This window comes from Physeter macrocephalus, chromosome 8, assembly GCF_002837175.3.
Source record: "Physeter macrocephalus isolate SW-GA chromosome 8, ASM283717v5, whole genome shotgun sequence".
NCBI classification, from domain to species: domain Eukaryota; kingdom Metazoa; phylum Chordata; class Mammalia; order Artiodactyla; family Physeteridae; genus Physeter; species Physeter macrocephalus.
This window is the reverse complement of record NC_041221.1, coordinates 4,430,371-4,437,475: the sequence shown is the minus strand read 5'-3', so window position 1 is coordinate 4,437,475 and position 7,105 is coordinate 4,430,371. Positions and strand designations below refer to the sequence as shown.

The 7,105-nt window shown below is 43.4% G+C and overlaps 1 pseudogene; it reads right to left on the bottom strand.

The window, feature by feature from the left end:
- Positions 1–2,478: 2,478 nt before the first annotated feature.
- Positions 2,479–3,053, bottom strand: LOC102996475 (histone H2A.Z-like; annotated as a pseudogene).
- Positions 3,054–7,105: the final 4,052 nt, after the last annotated feature.

Genomic DNA, 7,105 nt, shown 5'->3' with positions numbered 1-7,105 from the left:
TGCTTTGTGCCCACCTAGAGGGGTGGGATAGGGAGGGTGGGAGGGAGGCTCAAGAGGGAGGGGATATGGGGACATGTGTATGCGTATGGCTGATTCGCTTTGTTGTGCAACAGAAACTAACACGGTATTGTGAAGCAATTATACTCCAATAAAGATGTATTAAACAAAAACAAAAACAAAAAAACAAAACAAGAAACCCCCCCAAACTACAGAGGATATTATTGGAACAATTGGAGACACTTGAATATAACTGTGTATTGGATAACTAGTAAAAAAAAAAAAAAACAAACCTTGTTTAATATAGTTGATTCATAAGCTTGAGCTCAAAGCAGCACTATAACTTAGGCCTGAAGGAAGCTTCTAACTCATGCATTTTTTCCTTAAGGCCCATTCCAGTCTTGGGGGTCATCTTACACAGTGAAATCAGTAACAAGACATAAAAACGTGAAAAAGTGGCACAAAATAGGCTGTGGAAAGGACACATTACAGCATGAGAGCTGAAACAAGAAGTCAGAGCTTCATCTCGTTCCACCTCAGCTGGGAATCTGTGGGTCAGGCGACCTCAATTACCACTCGAAGCATGTCCGAAAATGACCAGGGCGTGCCATGAGTATTGACTTGGGAGTTACAAATAAATGTTTTATCAAGTAAGTGAACTTGCAAATAATGAAGTTTGACCACAGTTTATAAAGAACTCTGATTGACCTTATCTTCCTTTAGCATCCTTTATCTTCCTTTCATCATCTTTCCTATCATGGTCCATCATTTCTTTCCTCATTTAATACTCTGCCATCAGCTAAATCTTCCCACTGGGGGGCCCTATTTCGTCATGTCATTTTTCTGCTCAATGCTGATTGCTAACTTGTATCGAGAACTTTCTATGTGCTGTGTATTGTCTCATTCCATCCTCACAGTTGGAGGTAGGAACTTTTATCTGGAGAGGTGAAGTGACTTGCCCATGGATCGGGATTACAGCTCAGGCCCCTTCTTCCTGAGGGCGAAGTCCTGCTCTTCTCACAGTCAGCATTTCCCGAGCAGCCCTAGAACCTTGGTGTTGCTTTAGGAAAAAGTGTGCGCTGGTCAGAGAACCTTGGGAGACCCTCGGCTGAACTAGGTTAAAACATTTTTTTTCCCTGTAAAGTCTTTTTCTTAGAGCTTTCTTTTTTAAAAAAATTTATTTATTTACTTATTTTTGGCTGCGTTGGGTCTTCTTTGCTGTACATGGGTTTTCTCTAGTTGCGGAGAGTGGGGGCTACTCTTCGTTGCGGTGGGCGGGCTCTAGGCGTGCAGGCTTCGGTAGTTGTGGCCCGCGGGCTCAGTAGTTGTGGCTTGTGGGCTCCAGAGCGCAGGCTCAGTAGTTGTGGCGCGCGGGCTTAGTTGCCCTGCGGCATGTGGGATCTTCCCGGACCAGGGCTTGAACCCGTGTCCCCTGCATCAGCAGGCGGATTCTTAACCACTGCGCCACCAGGGAAGTCCCTCTTAGAGCTTTTTATACACTATGTCTTGTATGTTTTTAGGAAGGAAGTGTCAATTCTATGGTGTTTTCCATCCTTGAGTCCTGGAAATTTATCTCCTGGAACATGTTGAGAAATAAAATTTGGGGAAACTGCTGCTCTGGTGACTTTAGAAGAATAGATAGAATGCAGGGAATTAAAAGGAGAGGGAAACTTAGGTGTGGATGTTGTGATCTTGGGAAAAGCCAGTAGCCAGCCTGACATGCAGAATAGAAAAGATGAGGATGGAGAGAGGAGGAAGAGTATTTCCAGTTGCATTTTTACTGGAGATTTCTGGTGTTGGAGCTGGGATTCTTGGGGGACTAGAAATTTAGGTTGATTTGCTTTTTCCTAATTCTACCACTGCTATTTATTAGCTATGTGACCCCGAGGCTGTTTGTCTTTCTGTAAGTGTGGTTTGAGAATTAACATGAGGGAATGCCTCGTGGTGCCTGGAAACAGTAAGTGATCAATAAAGCTGGGTCCTTCTTTCCCTAGTGGCTTTGCCTGCAGTGGTTTTTCCTTTCCTATTTGATGGCTTTTTGGCCTTTTGTCACAAGGTGGCGTGCCACCTTAAAAAGAATCTGGAGTTGGTTGGTTTTTGTTTTGAACCTGCCAGTACTTTTTTTTTTTTTTTGTAGCAGATTTAACACAGCTTAAGTCATTTTACATAGGGTTTTAATTTTTATTTTTTAATTTTTTAAAATTTATTTTGTTTTATTCTATTTTGGGGGTGATATGACCTTTATTGAGCTTATCCACCAGAGTGGAAATAATGTCAGTACAAAACCCAATGTTTGTTTCTGTAACTTCTACATCACAATTAAAGTCCAAACAGTTTTTTAAAAACAGTCATCTCAATCAAAACCCACTACTTCAGAATCAATAGCTTCTTTGAAGCCACAGTAACATTTAAATATGGTTAAGACTAGAATGCAGAAATTTGGTTGATTGGAAAACTAATTAAACTTCCAACTTGCTCAAACAGAATTACAAAAAGGCAAAATTGTGTTTTTCACAGAGATACAGTCCACTGGAATCACCAACACTGAACAGCTGTTAGAGTATGTGGAGTCCTGAGATAATAAGGAATCCAGGCATCCTTTAGACAGTCTTCTGTTGTCCTTTCTTCCCAGAGATTTGCGGATGTGTGGAATGACACCACCACCAGCAATCGTAGTCTTGATGAGAGAGTCCAACTCTTCATCTCCACGAATAGCAAGTTGCAAGTGACGAGGGGTTAACACGCTTTACCTTCAAGTCTTTTGATGCATTTCCTGCCAATTCAAGTACCTCCACGGTAAGGTACTCCAGAATGGCTGCGCTGTACACAGCGGCGGTTGCGCCCACACGTCCATGGCTGGTCGCCCTAGATTTCAGGTGTCCATGAATACGGCCCACCGTATTTCCTCTCTGCGAGCGGGAAACCGCCTTTGTCTTGGCCTTTCTGGAGTCCTTCCCAGCCTTGCCGCCAGCCATTTCGAATTCTGCTGAAGCTCAAACAAGCAAGGCAGAGAAACGACTAGTCAGACACCCAGCGAGAACCTGCTGCCTACGGCTTCGTCGCGCCACGATTCAAACTGCTCCGTAGGGTTTTTAGATGATAGTATATGCCTCTTCAATTCTTTAAGCTGCAGCAAATAGGATATTTTAAATTTCTACATGTCAGTGTGGCAGGGCAAGCCTTCTAGACCCCCATGGATTATGTCAGTGCAGAGATCACCAGATCTTTGATTTAGGAGCACCTCGTCCAGGTGACAAAAAGGGATTCAGTATGAGGCTAAGTGTATTTACTTCCTGTTATGAAAGTTATCAACGTAGAGTTTGACTAACTTTATTTTGAAATAACTTCAGACTTACAGGAAAGTTACAAAAATAACTCAGAGAATTCCTGTATAACCTTTAGATTCCCCAAATGTTAACATTTTACCGCACTTGCTTTAGTCCATTTTTTTTCTGAGACATTTGACAATATGCTGCAGACAGGATGGCTCTTTACCCTTGAATAGTTCCGTGTATATTTCCCCAAATCACGAGTGCTGTACAATACCAAAATCAGGAAGTTAACGTTGATACAGCACTAAGCACTTCATTCAAATTTTGCCAAGTGCCCCACTAGTATGATTTATAGTAAAGAAAAATAAGTTTTTTTCTGTTCCAGAATCCAGTCCGTGATCACACATTGCATTTAGTTGTCATGGCCCTTTAGTGGCTCTTAACTTTGGACAACTTCAACCTTTGTCATTCATGACTAGGTTTTCTTTTCTTTTTTTTTTTAAAAATAAATTTATTTATTTGTTTGTTTTTATTTTTGGCTGTGTTGGGTCTTCGTTGCTGTGCGTGGGCTTTCTCTAGTTGCAGCGAGCAGGGTCTACTCTTCGTTGCAGTGCGTGGGCTTCTCGTTGTCGTGGCTTCTCTTGTTGCGGAGCACAGGCTCTAGGCGCGTGGGCTTCAGTAGTTGTGGCTCACGGGCTTAGTTGCTCTGTGGCATGTGGGATCTTCCCGGACCAGGGCTCGAACCTGTGTCCCCTGCATTGGCAGGTGGATTCTTAGCCACTGTGCCACCAGGGAAGCCCATGACTAGGTATTTTTGAAGAATGCAGACCGGCTGTTGTGTAGAATGCCCCTCAATTTTGGTTTGTCTGATGTCCCATTAGGAGTAGATTCTGGTTATACAGTTTGTGTAGGAATAACACAGAGGTTATGTTTTCAGGACACCAAAGCAAGCATACATCTGTCCCAGTACGGGTGATTTTAACTTTGCCTGCCTTGATGCTCAAGGTGGTGTCCACCAGGTATCTCCCCTGTAAAGTAGCTATTTTTCTTCTTTATAATTATTAAAGTACCTTGTAGGGCGAGAGACTGATTAATAAGTCAAACAGAACATGTTTGTTGTACTTTTTACTAACAGCAGTATGTAGACTTGAACTAAAGTGGCCCTGTGATATGACAGAGGAGATATACAATTTGTGTGTAACAAATTATAATCTTTACATATATAAATGCTTCTTGTCTGGTTGAAGAAAAACCCAGATGTGGGGGGAGAGGGGGAGTATATAACCTTATCCTGAAATCTGCCTGTTTTCAGTCGCTTCCATCCCAGTGTCTCTTGGACCAGAGCACTGAGCTTTCATTTTATACAAAATTTGTGACATTATTTCATCAAATTTTACTTTATTTATTTATTTTGGCTGCCCTGCGGCTTGCGGGATCTTAGTTCCCCGACCAGCGATCGAACCCGTGCCCCCTGCAGGGGAAGCTCGGAGTCCCAACCACTGGACCGCCAGGGAATTCCCGTTATTTCATCATGAAAAGGAATATTCTCTAGAAGATCGCTGGAAAACATAGAGTAAAAAGAAATTCATGTTACCATCTAAAGTCTACTAGTGGCTTTTTGGTGTGTAATACGTTTTAGAACTGATTTTGCAAATTAGCACGGAAACCTTACCATTAATTTTGACAGTTTTTCATGAGGAAATTCTGAGTCTCAAAGGAACCAAATACATTTGTATTCTGTGTATGTAAATGGCACCCCTGGGGTTGTGCAGTGCACACCCTATACAAACGTACACACGGCCCTGACTGTTGGTGCTGTGTTCATCTTTTAGTTGTAGCACGGGGCTGGCCACTTGAGAAGTGTTTGGGGTAGCTGGAGTTACACACAGTCATACTAAGGTTCACAGCAACACTTCTGAAAGGAGCTAGTCAAGAAGCATATCGGTTTCATTGATTAATTGGATTTTATGCCAGGCCCTTTACCTGCCCATTGGCAAGGGCCTCAGAGTCCTATGTGGACTCATCAGCTCTTGGAGGGCTTAGGCCTTCTCTCATGCTCTCACCTACAAAAGGTACACTTATTATCTACAGGGATGATATCAAATAGTTCTATTCACTTGAATGCAAAAATGAAACAAGTCCAATTCATATTTATTATAAATTGTTATTCACAGCACTATTTAATTACAAGGGAAAAGTAGTTAATGTCTTTTGCAAGTGATTATGTTTTAACCAGGGGTATGTACGTAAAGAAACCCTGGGGGGGTCTGCCTCCCCCCCTTTTTTTTAATAAATGGGGGGCCTGGAGAAGCCACTCCTGCCTGTATTTCATTATCGGGACGAAATTTTAGGTGGCATCTCAGTCTTCCTAGAGTGTCGGCGAATGGCACCGACCAGATCCCTCCCCTGAGCCAAGTGCTGCCCCAAGTGTCCACTCTGACTAGCTTCTGTGCCCTCCCGAGGCAGCTGGCCATCTTCCCTCACCACTAACTGGAAGCAAGGAGGAAGAGGTCACTTTTACTGTATCCCCATCAGAGAGCTGTTGCTTCTTAGGAGAGCCTGTGTGCACACTGAGGAGCGGGAGGTCTGACTGCTCCACGGGGAGATGCCTTTGTGGATTCGTACTCTCACCAAACAGTTGGGACGGTTTAGGATGTTCTCGCCTAAAATACAGACTCTCTGGCATAAAGCAAAGTTATTCTGGAGGGCCCTGGGGCACCTTAGGGATATACGGTTGTTTCCCAGTAGTTGAAAGCAGCATAACTAGTGACTATGCAGACTTTTAAAAAACACTATGGACAGAGATAAGTGATGGTAAATGAAATAAAAGTCACAAAGGCAGATGCCCCAATCACGGGCTAGGACCTGTGCTGTTCTCCACGCTGGTAGTTTCCGGTGAGGGAGCAGCAGCCGTTTCTCCAGTTACAGTACACCAGCCAGTGACCTACAGATATGGAGAAAGTCTCCCTTCTCTGACCCTATCCCTCCTCCAACTCCCCCCGGGGGCCTCCCCTCTCCACCCCCACGTCCCTCAGCTCCTCGCCCTGCTGGCCTTGGCACCATCCAGAACAAGAGGGGTTCACCCACCCAGCAGCTTCCGGTCCCAGGGCGCTGAAGTTGTCTGCAATCTGCAAGCTGAGCGCTGCAGAACCCCCAGGGGGCGCTATTCACAGTGAGGCGCAGGAGATCGTATGTTCACTTAAAAAGAAAATTCGTGGCACAAATCGAAGCGTCTTGGAAGATGGGTGTCTTCTCTAATTCATATAACCGTGCATTATAGGCTAGCAGCGTCCTTGATCCAACTCACCCATCATCTCTGGGTGACCTATTATTGATGTAGGGCCTACTTTCCTCCATTGATCTTCATACTCCTAAATTGTATCCAGGGTACATAGTCCATAATGTGCTTTATAGAATACATGCAAGAATCAAATACCCCTCCTCCCATATATGAATTAAACCTTGAATTAAACAGTCTCAGTATCAAATGGGGTCTTGTAGGGACCTTCTGTAACTGTATAAACCTAAATCATGGAAGTGAGTCTGTTTTCTCCTATACAGTGAACACTGCACTGTACAGATCAGGGGTCATCAATCTCTTTCTGTAAGGGTTCAGGTAGTAAATATTTTAGGCTTTGTAGGAAAACAATCTCTTGCAACTACTCAATTCTGCCTTGCGGTGCAAAAGCAGCCATAGGCTATATAGAAATGAATGAGCATCGCTGGGTCCCAATAAAAGTTTACTTATGGACACTCAAATGTAAATTTCATATACTTTTCACGTGTGATGAAATATTATTCTTCTTTTGATTTTTTCAACCATTTAAAGATGTAAA